The following is a 12,495-nucleotide window of genomic DNA, read 5'->3' on the forward strand; positions in this document are numbered from 1 at the left end:
GAGCCATAATGACCCATTTTGTAATATTTGACCTAAATGTAATAATAAAGGGCCTATTTCGCAATTGCAATACCATTAATTGGAACACAGCCAACTGTGCGCACAGTTGCAGAATGCAATATAATTATTCACCAGTTTGCTAAAATACAATGGATGAGTGTTCGTGTGTTTGTTATAAAGCCAGCACATCAGTGTGTTCAAGCACTGTGCATCTTGTGCGCACAGCAGCGATGTTCCACACAGACTCCTGTGAAGGGCTGCAGAGGGAGTGTGCATCGCTGCACACCTATTCAGAGTGCATACAGCCATTTGCAATTAATCAGAATGTTTGTTTTTTTTTAAATCACTTGGCCTGACTGACAGGTGGATTATCCCCAGTGTCCAGATATATCCATCTCTGGGATGCATTATTACAAAATGGGCCTAATATAATTTAACTTTGAGCATATCTGACTCCATTAAAATGGGCCTCTTGTTATTGCATTTTGAGTATATGCAGTTATTACAAAATGGGTCCTTTATTACATTTTGGGCACATATTACAAAATGGTCTATTATTACAAAATGGGTCATTACAGAGCCCAAATTTGGTCCTTGGGCTATGATTTTTAAATTACTTGTCTGAGGTCAGATTCCACCCGTGCCCAGTTCCTTCCTGTGTGGAGTTTGTATGCTCTCCCTGTATTGGGGTGGGTTTCCACCACACACCATCAAAAACATGCACATTAAGGTGATGCTCATTTCTCTGTCCTTGACCAAGGCAGGATGACCAGTCTAATCTCAGCCAATTTTGTGACGACATCACGGAAAGTAAATTAATCAATGGTTCGCAATACAGTAACGAAAATGTGGTGCTTTTCGTGACGGGAGCACACAATTCATTTTGTGACAGGAGCACAAACTGCAGGGTGGCGCGGGGGTCTGTGGGGGTTAGGGGAAGGGGTAGGGTTAAAAATAGAGTAAAATGAAACAAAACCGCGTCACGAAAATGTGACTAATTTCATCACGGGAGCATGAAAAAAGCATGAGAGTAGGCTGGGATGACTAGATCTGCTCACTGCTCCTAGTGGTTGGATTGTGTCTAACTGTAATTAGGATCAGCCAAATGCAGAGAAGAAATTTTGTTCTATGTATATATGCACAATCACAATAAAGGCACTTTTTCTTGAAAAATGTTGAGACTATCCCAGAATGGATCACATGATATTTTGGGGTCGAAGTGGATAAAGATATTTAGAGCCAAGAAACAATAAATAAATAAATAAATAAAATCAACATCAACTTTCTGTGTGTCTGTGTGTGTGTGTATGTGTGTTTAAGCAAAACTCTGTGATAGTAATGTGACTAAACTGGAATGAAGGCCAATAAATTTGGGGGTAGACTGACAAAAAGGGCTGGTAGATAATTAAAAAAAGAAAAAAATTATTATTTTTTTGGACGTTGCAATGACTGAGTGTTGTGTTTTAGCAGCAGTTTAATTAAATGAATGTCCCTGTAGTCTTACCTCCAAACTCTTCCCTTTGAAGCTGCACTCCTCTCTCTTTCCAGCAGGGGTGCCCCATCTCAGCTTAAAATGAAAAACATTGTCATGAAACATTTACTGGGTAAGTTTTAGCCTTCATCACCTGGCTTACTTTTTGCACATTTCTAAGCAACTGAGCATACTATTCTGTAAATCTAACTTTGAGTATGCATTTGGTACATGGGCATGCTCACATTTTTCTGCAGCTTGGCCTTGCTGATATCAGAGAGGCTGAGAGCAAACAGCATCTCTCTGGCTCCGACGTACAGCATGTCATCCTCCTGGCTGAGGAGCAGTGAAGTGTAATTGACCACGCCGTCTGCATAGAATCTCTTGGCTGTCCTCTCTTTTGCATCTATTAAAAATGACAAAAGACACAAAGAAGATAATTAGCACATTACAGTACAGCACCGAGAAGAATGGACAGACACAAACTGTGCCTTATACTCCCGTTACACTTATTCAGAATTAGCAGGAATCAAGCAGAATCAGCTGGAATGGAAAAAGATCAAAATTCGTGCCACATTGCACATGCCACATGGGCATACAATGATGTCGACGTGTACATGACCCTTATAAAGCTCTCCATCACGTTGGTGGATGTCTTAATGTAATTTGCTGCAGGAACAGTGGCTTTTTATAGACCAATTGCTCCATCAATGAGCTCCATGTCTTTATACAATCATCAACCTCCAAACTAACATTACAGTACGTACAATTTCTACCATGAACTGAAGGTTGAGTGTATTTGTAGTTTTTCGACTCTGTGTTGTAAAGTTGGTCATATTTGCAGACTTTTCTGCCAAATGTATTTCATCCACGATCGCAATGTAATTGGCATGCGCACTGCAGAAACTATTAAAATATGATGGAAGACGAAGGAGTGAAACCAGAAAAGAGACAAATCACAGCCTTTGCGGTCTCACTCATGTTGACCGGGCTACGGAGAGGGGTCGCAGCCATGCGGAGGGCTTTGATCTAAAGTGGTTGTTGTCTCTGACATACGGTCCGTCAGCACCAGATCCCCCACCAAGGCTGCGTTATTTCTCCTCTACTCTTCTCCCTGCACACGAACAGCTACACCTCCAGTCACCAGTCTGTGAAGCTCCTGAAGTTCGTAAACGATACAACCTTCATCTCTGATGGGGACGAGTCTGCCTACAGATGGGACATCGATCACCTGGTGTCCTGGTGCAAACAGGACAATCTGGAGCTTAACACCCTCAAAACAGTGGAGATGGTTGTTGACTTCAGAAAGAAACCAGTCCCGGCCGCCCGTGTGACTCCGCAGTCACCATTGTGGAGTCCTTCTGCTACTTGGCAATAATCATCACCCAGGACCTCAAGTGGGAGCTGAACATCAGCTCTCTCATCAAGAGAGCACAACAATGTACTTTCTGCAGCAGCTGAGGAAGTTCAACCTGCCAAAAACAATGATGATGATGAACTACACTTTTGGGCCAGTGTCCAACATGGGGTAGACTGAGGCAGAGGTTTTTGGGTTCCTTTATTTTGGAACCTGACCAGATTAGGAAACTAAAGTTCTTTATCCTGGTATCCCATAGATGTACCAAAAGGTTTAACTAAGAAGGTTCATTTTGGGGGAGTAATGGCCCCTTTTGTGGCCTACGCTCTGCTGGGCTGATCGTCCACCCCCTCTTTCTTAACCTAACCTATGTGGCTGCACAACACACACTCTATGACCTAAACAGTTATATCTATGGGTTTTTTTTTCACCATGTGTGGGGTCTCTCAGGTATTGAAAACCTACCAACAATTTTAAAATCTTGCTCTGTGAACCCGGCATTACACGACAGAAAAACATTCACCCCTGTACAGTTGTCATGGAGGCAGAAACTGTTGAAAGAGAACAAAACCATTTTTTGTACCATGCTGTAAACATGTTTATTTCTGCTCTAAAGTTGGACATTTTAACATGGAGTCCTATGGGAAAGTGCTCTGTTTTGGAGCCACCCTCAGGCAGCCAGTCAAGGTACTACACGTCCGTGTTGGTCTCAATTCTAACAGGGTCAGGTTGTCTCTTGGTCTGGACATTCTCACACTATTAAGCAGCTTCATTAAATGCAGCCCTTAAAAACAAACAAGATCTTCTCAGTCATGTCACAGAAATCAAAAATACTGGATACAGTCATATATTTGTGCTTGATACCCTTTCCAACTTTGGCCACCTTTGTAAATGTTTATCCACTGCCTGCTAAACCAAACACATTAAACCAGCAATGTGTTGCCCAACAGCAAGATACTGGGCTCATGGACTTCATTTGCTTTTTCAAATAAAATTACTGGCTCATACCTGCAGTTGTAAACAAGTATATCTGCAGCAATTATACTGAAACTAAACAGTGACATTTCACAGTAAGAAAAAAGTCTTCAGCAGTACGAGTGTTCTCAGCACTCCAGGTAGTGCGGTGGCCCATAATGCAAATGGAGCCACTGCAATAAATGTTTACAACCCAGGACTTAAATATTTTAATACACTTGAAAACAAATGGTTTATCTAGTGCTCTCGGCTCTTTGGCAGAAGATGGCTTTCCCTGATGGGAGTAAAAACCAGCTGCACAAGCCACATCTTATCCAGAATCAAACCTTAGTCTTTTTCCAGATAAACATTCTGTTTAAAACATCTGGAGCCAATGAAGAGAGGGTCTGTCATTAAAGTCAAGGGAGGGGTTTCAAAATTAAAAGACTTCCTAATGTCGTCCAAGAAGAAAAAGAAAAATGTTTTGCCAGTGACAAGGAGGAAGCAGCTGCCATTTGTGGTTTTATATCAAGGCCCAAAAAAAAAAAAAAAAAAAAAAAAAAAATCACGTCTGTTAAAAATACCCATCATGAAAGCAAAGACAGTAAAATCTGAAGTGTTCAAATTTGATTCACAAGCACACTGTTAAAAACGGCACCACATTTGTATGAGAAATGGGGGGGGGGGCGGCAGCAACAGCAACAACTACAACAACAAAAACCTGTTGAGTTTTCAGTGTTGGTGCCATGGCAGCGCCTTCATGTCATGACCAAAGGGTTGTGGCTATTGAAAATAGACTTTCATCTGTGAAAAACATTAGGGAAACTCTAGGATTTTTCCACTTGGGCACTATATTTTAGATGTTTTTGTTCAAATTTTCAGTAATAACAAAAACTATGATAATCAGTCCAGTACTGATTTGGAACAGGGCGTGTTCCTGCTGATTACTAACAAAGCAGAAGAACAAGCTTCTCATTGACAATCAACTTCCATGGATTTAGTGGAGTGGTGCTGCAAAATCAGAAGGATAAGGTACACTGCTGCTTGTATAATCTGTTGTACATAAAGTCTCCTTACATTTACTGAGGTCAGCATGCATGTGTACCTCTGTCGGGATCCTCTTCATGTCACCAAACATTTCAAACTAAATTTATCATATTCAGTGGTGATAAGTGATTTATTTTGCAGTTTTTAGCATGCTCCACAGATTTACATTGTGTCACTGTTGAGCCTGTGACAGTGTTAGTGTTCCAATTTTTGTTACGAATGAAAATTTAAACCAAAAAGAGGTTTCTGGGTTCAAATTTAGGGTTAAAAAAGAAAAAATTATATATACAGTAAAACTCACCTAACCATCATTGTATAAACCGGATATTCGTACTCACTGGACAAACGCAAAAGTCCCAATGTTTTTGTATGGTTTTCCATGCAATAAACACTGTATATAACAGATTTTGTATAACGGATTTTCGCTCACATCGGACAAATTGTCGCGCCCCATCATAATGTATTCCATTAAAAACTCCACGCAAATACCGGACAGAGCAGTCTGGATGTGCCCATTAACAGAGGTACGAAATGAAGCTCAGCACTGACACTCACCGATCTGAGGAAACTAGATACCATATTTCCTTGATTAAAAGACCAGGTGTTAATTTTTTTTCAAACCGTGCTCAGATACAGCACCTAAATGAGGCAGGGTGTAATTCAAGGCTGGTGATTATTAACAAAATGCTACTTGTTGCCTGCACTGTAATATGGTGTTAAGTTTCACACATTTCCCTGGGTGTGATGAACCAAACCACTTTAGATCAGAGCCCTCTGTGTGGCTCTCCGGAGCCTGGTGCACACTGCAAAGGGCTGTGATTTGTTACTTTTTACGTTTTCACTCCATCCTTTCTGCAGTGTGCTCGCGGATTACATTTCAATCATGGATCATATACCTTTGGCAGAAAAGAATATGACCAACTTTACAACACAAAGTAGGAAAAAGACGCTCAAATGACTCACAATTCATGAAGGAAAATTGGAGATATCGTACCGCTGGTTTGGAGGGTGATGATTGTATAAAGAAGTAGAGCTCGTTGAGGGACAAATTAATCCAGAAAAAGACACTGCTCCTGCTGTAAATTGCATAAAGACACAATGGAGAACTTTAAAAGGGTAACCCACACGTCAACATCATTGCATGGCCACGAAGTTACAGAGTTGCAGAAGCATAAATCGGGCTTTAGGATTTTAAGGTACCACTCTGCAGTGGACTTAGAAAAAATAGTGACTTGACCAAATGTAATCTTTTTAAGGCCTATTCCTGTGGGGAGAAATGAACTGCTGCACTCAGAGAACAATGAAGCTGTAGATACATCCTCATAAAACTGTGATGCGGGTTGCCTCTTATAACTGTCGCGGGTTGCGTGTAGGTAACAGGGCAGGGGACAGAGCCCGACGTGTCGTGGTGGATAAACTTCTTTAAAAATTGTGACATTCTATGTCTACAGGAGACATTCCTCTCCAAACAGGATTTGGGGTGCGGGGGGGAGTTGAACTTTGCTCATGATGACTTTCACGGCGCTGGGGAGTCAACCACAGACCTCTCTCCATGCATTATCAGGGGGAGAATCCCTGGGGGTGTGGCCATCCTGTGGTATAAAAGACTTGACTCAGAGATTAATGTTGTCTGACTGGAAACTGATTGGTGCACTGGGGTTCAGGTCTGGATGAATAACAGAGTATATTATTCTGAATGTCTACACACCATATGAGTCTAGATATAATGATGATGAATATGTGAATAGGCTGGCATTTATTACCTCTTTTATTGCTGATAATTGCTGCACGACCATTTATGTTATGGGAGACATGAATGCTGATCATCTGATATGTACTGTAGATGCTCATGCAACGCTTGGGTCTATGAAAGTACTGTATGAAGCTATGTAGACATACAATACATAAAACAAATATATAGTATATGTGATGGTATGTCTACACAGTAAAATCCCCGGTGTTAGTCTTACACTGGTGATTTTACTGCATACTTGAATGTTGGAATCTGCAATAAAGTTTGTTTGATTGATTGATATATATACATATTTATTTTTAAGAGGTTTTTGGGTTCAAATTTCCAAATTTGAAACATAAACTATGATAATCAGTCTAACATGGATTGTTTGGCTGAGTTTTAAAAATCCTGGAATTCTTTTGTAACACTGTTAAAGATTTAATATTTTAACACTGCTGCAGCAAAATGATGATCAAATTCTTTGCTCATCATTCTGCCTTGGTACCTCTTGGCTTACTGTATAGTCATGAGACTTGGATCCTAACCATTGATGTCAGTTGTTGACTGATGTCTTCAGTACTAGGTCTCTTCTGAGGATCTTTGGGTATCACTGTAATGACTGTGTCAAACAAAACTGTTATTTAGGGAGACTCGGATGAGGAGTACCACTTGCACTGAGCGAAGGTCAGCTTTGATATTTTGGCCATGTGGTGTGTTGTTCTGGAGATGACCTAGCAGGCAGGTGTCTCTGTGTTTAGGAACTCAATAGCTAGAGAAGACCAAAGGGATGCCCAGCTTTCACATGGCTGCAGTATATGGATGGAGCAGTTGTCTGCATGGGTAGTTGCCATCCGGGACCTAGAGCAGTTCCGTGATGTGGTTGATGCAGTGAAACGCGACACCCACGTGTGCGCTCAGACCTTACTTGATAACTGAATAAATTACAATGACTTTGAGATCGGAGCTCCAGAGAACCAGAGTGCGTTGCCAAGTTAGCGTGCATGCTGACGCCAGATGTCAGTCCTGGAGGTCGGAAATTTCCCAGAGGCCATCCCAAACCACCTCAACATTAGATTTGTCTTCAGATGTGTTGTCATGTTTCACAGACTTAAAGGGTGTTAAAGTTAAAAGTCTACAATAGTCACACATCCTGATAGTTTTGTCTGATCTCCAATATGGTGGCATATAGAAGTATAATTACTACAATTGTGTCACTGTCCAAATACTTATGAACCCGACTATATGTGAGTAGAATTAGTGGTGTACTTTATCCCAGTGGATCCTGTAGATTGCAAAAGAAAAAAAAAATCAATTATCTTCTCAACAGGATATACCATAGCTCAGCAGTCACAGCTCCCCGGGGTTTCGGCTGCTCAGGGGACCCAAAAACAACATTCCCTCTGCAATTTAATACACTGACATAAAATCACAATGACATTGTCCAAGACAGACAAAAGAATAATGACCAAAGAGAGCTGTCTGAGGCTATTTAGTGCGAGGGGGGTGAGGTCAGATTACTGAGTGGGAGCTGCAGAAAACTGGATTGAGATATTGACCTATGAAGAAACAAACTTGTCTGAAATGTTTGTATAAGATCAGAAGGTCAGGCAGTAACAGATGTCAGCAACTTCGAACAGAAACATCAAGGTACTGCTTCTCCTTTGATCAGGCACAGAGGTGTGGTGGGAAATTTGTTGTGCCGCAGATCCATTTTTTTTTTCCTTGATCATGTTTGCAGCAGGATGCTGGGCATCCACCAGTAGCTGGAGCAGCTGCAGGCTATTTCACAGGCAGGCTCCAGGCCCATTCATCACCTGCCTGTTTAATCAGCTGGCTGTCACCAGCCCAGGCCCTCAAATGCCACTCATGCTCAGGACATCACACCCACCGTCGGTATGGATGATGTACAACAAGAGCTAACATACTGATTTAGTCAATACCACAGAAGCATTACAGCCTGGAAGTTATCTGGCTTCGGTTTCAAGGATTATACAAGCTTACAACAGCATGGCATAGGCTGTGACTACCCCAAATTTGGAACCTGCAGGTCAAACAGTGTACAATTTGAAGACAATTACAATTGAGAGACCGGAGTTTATCACAAATCAGCTTCACATGAACTAATTCAAAGTGCAAAGGACTTTTCTACACTGGAAAATAACCTGTCAGAAATCAGCTTGGTGGCATAAAATTTAATTTTGCCAGTGTATTTGGCATATTGTTCTCCACCACAAAGCTGAGTCTGACAAAGATTTATCAGTGCAGACAAAGAGAGCAAGAACAACAACAACAACAAAATCAAACCACAAAGATTTTCTGAGAGCAGCAGTTCTTTGAATACAGCATTTGCATTACAGTGAGGGAAATCTGCATAACACTCTTCAGGCACTATTTGCAACTGAAAACTCCTTGAATTAAACAAATTATATGGCAAAAATTTGATTTGTGCACCATCTGTGCTTTCAAAGACCCTAAAATATCCTAATCTGGCTCAAATCTCCAGTACCTACTGACCTAATCCTACAATCAAAAAAGAAAACATCCCCTGACTCAATCCACAATCTGGATTTGAAAAGATCTGGAACAAATTATTCATCTAGACTTAGTGGAGAAAAACACTTCCATAGGTGCCATGTGTTGTAGTTTATTTATTTATTTATGTTGTAGTTTGCTGTAGTTTTCAAAAAGGTAGAAGCATCTCAGTACGATGAACCGATGTATGAACAAAGTAAGTAAAAAAGCAAAAAAAGTCATAAATCGTTGAGAAAAGGTGGACAAACAAGCTTTATCACCAAATAGCCTGCAAATCAAGAGCGCAAAAGGGGTGAAAGAGGAACAAAACAAAACCAAAACTAACGTTGATCTCCATGCTTTAAATGAAACGCGCCTGGAGCCACAGCTGGAGCAGTGTGTGTCTGCATCTCTGCATTCCACGACTCGGCGCTGGGACAGCGCTCATCACGACTGAGTCCTGGGGAAACTGCAAACAGAAGCTGTGAGATGGATCATCTCCTTCATCATCAGACTCATCACTGTCTGACGACATGCTGCGCGCTCCATCTTGCTCCAATTAAAAAATAAATAAATAAATAACAAAACACTGGTGTGCCATGGTGGCTGCTCTATATCACTGTAGTACAATACTAGGCCATATATATTGATTTATAACAGAAAACTGCCAAAAGGGGGAATAAATATAAGTGTAAAGATGATTGAATATATCAGAGCAGTAAACTGATCAGTCCGTGTGAACACCGCGCACTGACTCCCCATGTGCGGTTATTTCCACCAGCTGCAGCTGATCCACAACGTGAATTCTGCCTTTCAGAACAGCTTTTTATACAATCATCTGAATCATCTACTTGTTTCCACATGTACATAAGTGAAGGATTGTCATTCCTACACTCATATTATTATATTTAATTAAACATAATAAGCGCATGCAGGAGGTGATGGCTGCTGCTGCTGATGCTGCATTCAAGTACCATCGGAAATTACACAACTTTTTGTCCAATTCAGCAGTTGCTTGTGGCAGGAGTGTGATTTTCATTTTAATTTTGGCAAAAATAATTTAATTGTATCCACACAAAAGATTTATTCTGGCCTATATAAGGTGCCTGAGCCCAGTGAAGCTGACCCCCACCCAGATAAAAAAAAAATTCCAAGCAGGCTGAGTTTGCCCTGTAATGTCCAACGGTACATGAACACAGCAGCAGCACTGGCTTTCACTGTGTGAAAACATTCAGCTGGTCGAACGAAGTCAAACTAAATGCTACCATTTAAGCAAATGATACAGAACCATCAAGAATGCCAGCAAAACAAAATATGAAGGAATTGAGGTTTTCGGTGGCAAATCAGCACCTCCAAATCCGAGGCCATGGTTCTCGACTGGAAAAAGGTGCTTTGCCCTCTTCAGGTCGGTGGAGTGTCTTTCCCTCAAGTGGAGGAGTTTAAGTATCTCGGGGTCTTGTTCACGAGTGAGGGACGGATGGAGCGTGAGATCAATAGACGGATCGGTGCAGCATCTGCAGTGATGCGGTCGCTGTATCGGACCGTCGTGGTGAAGAGAGAGCTGAGTAGGGGGACAAAGCTCTCGATCTACCGACTGATCTACGTTCCGATCCTCACCTATGGTCATGAGATTTGGCTCATGACCGAAAGAACGAGATCGCGAGTACAAGCGGCCGAGATGAGTTTCCTCCGCAGGGTGGCTGGGCACTCCCTTAGCGATAGGGTGAGGAGCTTGGTCACTCGGGAGGAGCTCAGAGTCGAGCCGCTGCTCCTCCATGTCGAAAGGAGTCAGTTGAGGTGGCTCGGGCATCTTTTCTGGATGCCCCCTGGACGCCTCGCTGGAGAGGTGTTCCGGGCACGTCCCATTGGGAGGAGGCCCCGGGGAAGACCCAGGACACGCTGGAGGGACTACATCGCTCGGCTGGCTTGGGAACGCCTTGGGGTTCCCCCGGAGGAGCTGGGGGAGGTGTGTGTGGATCGGGAGGTCTGGGCAGCTTTGCTTGAGCTGCTGCCCCCGCGACCCGACTCCGGATAAAGCGGAAGAAAATGGATGGATGGATGGATGGATGGATGGAGGTTTTCGGCAGCATTCCTTAAAATTTTTCAACAGTTTAAAAATCCTGGCAAACCGGCAGCTGCAGGAACGAAGCTGCATGAAGGTTAAATAATGCCAACGGAAGTCCAGATTTCTTGTTTCGTTTGGGCTTTGATGCCTTTTGCTAAGTGCCGTGTGGCAAATTAATACGCAGATCCACCTTGGATGTGCTGTGGCAACTCCAAATGACACAAGGGAGAAGTCCAAGGGACTTACTTACAAGATGAGTACAAAACATTCTGATGATTAATTTGTATCACCTTAGTGCATAGGTGTCAAACTGATTCCAGAAAGGGCCAAGAGGGTGCAGGTTTTCTTTGTAACCACCCACTGCACTAGGTGATTTCACTGATTAACATCACTTTGAGCAGGTGGAATCAGTTAATCAGTGAAATCACCTGGTGCAGTGGGTGGTTACAAAGAAAACCTGCACCCTCAGTTTGACACCTATGCCTTAGTGGGTGAAAGTAATGACAGTACAGGCCAAATCTGAATTCAAAAACACTGGAAGCTGCTTCCACGAAAATAGTGAACACACACACACACACACAGACACACGTGTGTGCACAAAGCAGAAATAATGCAGCTCTGTGGTGTGAAAATCACATTAAGATACAGATGCATTCCACCACTTCTCATAATAATTCAATTTTCAGAGTGAAATTTCTAATAGAGTTCAGAGAAATGGCACAACAGCATCAGTTACGGTTTGCGTGCTTTGGAATCCCTTCTTCTCACCACAGCTGAGTGCTTCTTTGAGGCAAATATCAGAGGGTGCAGGTCTGCAAACAGTTTCTCAGCAATAAAACGTGTCAGCACTTTGCCAGGCATCGTATTTCAGGAATAAGAGCAGGATCCACCTTTGTCCCCCCACCCATTTTATTTTAGGTTTAATAGTACTCACAGGGTGGGGCAACTGATTGGCTGCCAAGACACTCCTAAAAAGGACAGACTGTAAACATGTCCTAGATTTACAAAAGCAGTGTGAGCCAAGTCACATGGCAAGAGGGCAATGGGGACAAGGCACTGCTCGCTGCAAAGCCGAAAAACAGAGCAAAATGTAGCAGGGCTAATCACAGTCACCTGACTATTGTACATCCAAGACAGACATTTAGCCAAATAAACAAATATCTGGCCTCTGTCAGTGAAATCTATACAACAGTGCACAGTATCATGGTTCTGTTTATTATCTGACAATGCAACTGACTGACAGCAACACACAGAATGCACACAAAGGTCACTACGGCATTGCTTCAACTGATATTTGGGGAAAATAATGGTTATTTCATTGACAGGTAGAACTGGTTACACAGAGCAGCTGCTGC

General features: G+C 42.3%; 1 pseudogene; it reads right to left on the reverse strand.

The window, feature by feature from the left end:
- Positions 1–12,495, reverse strand: part of LOC117525143 — a 214,097-nt pseudogene that overhangs the window by 44,730 nt on the left and 156,872 nt on the right.

This window comes from Thalassophryne amazonica, chromosome 2, assembly GCF_902500255.1.
Source record: "Thalassophryne amazonica chromosome 2, fThaAma1.1, whole genome shotgun sequence".
Lineage (NCBI taxonomy): Eukaryota > Metazoa > Chordata > Actinopteri > Batrachoidiformes > Batrachoididae > Thalassophryne > Thalassophryne amazonica.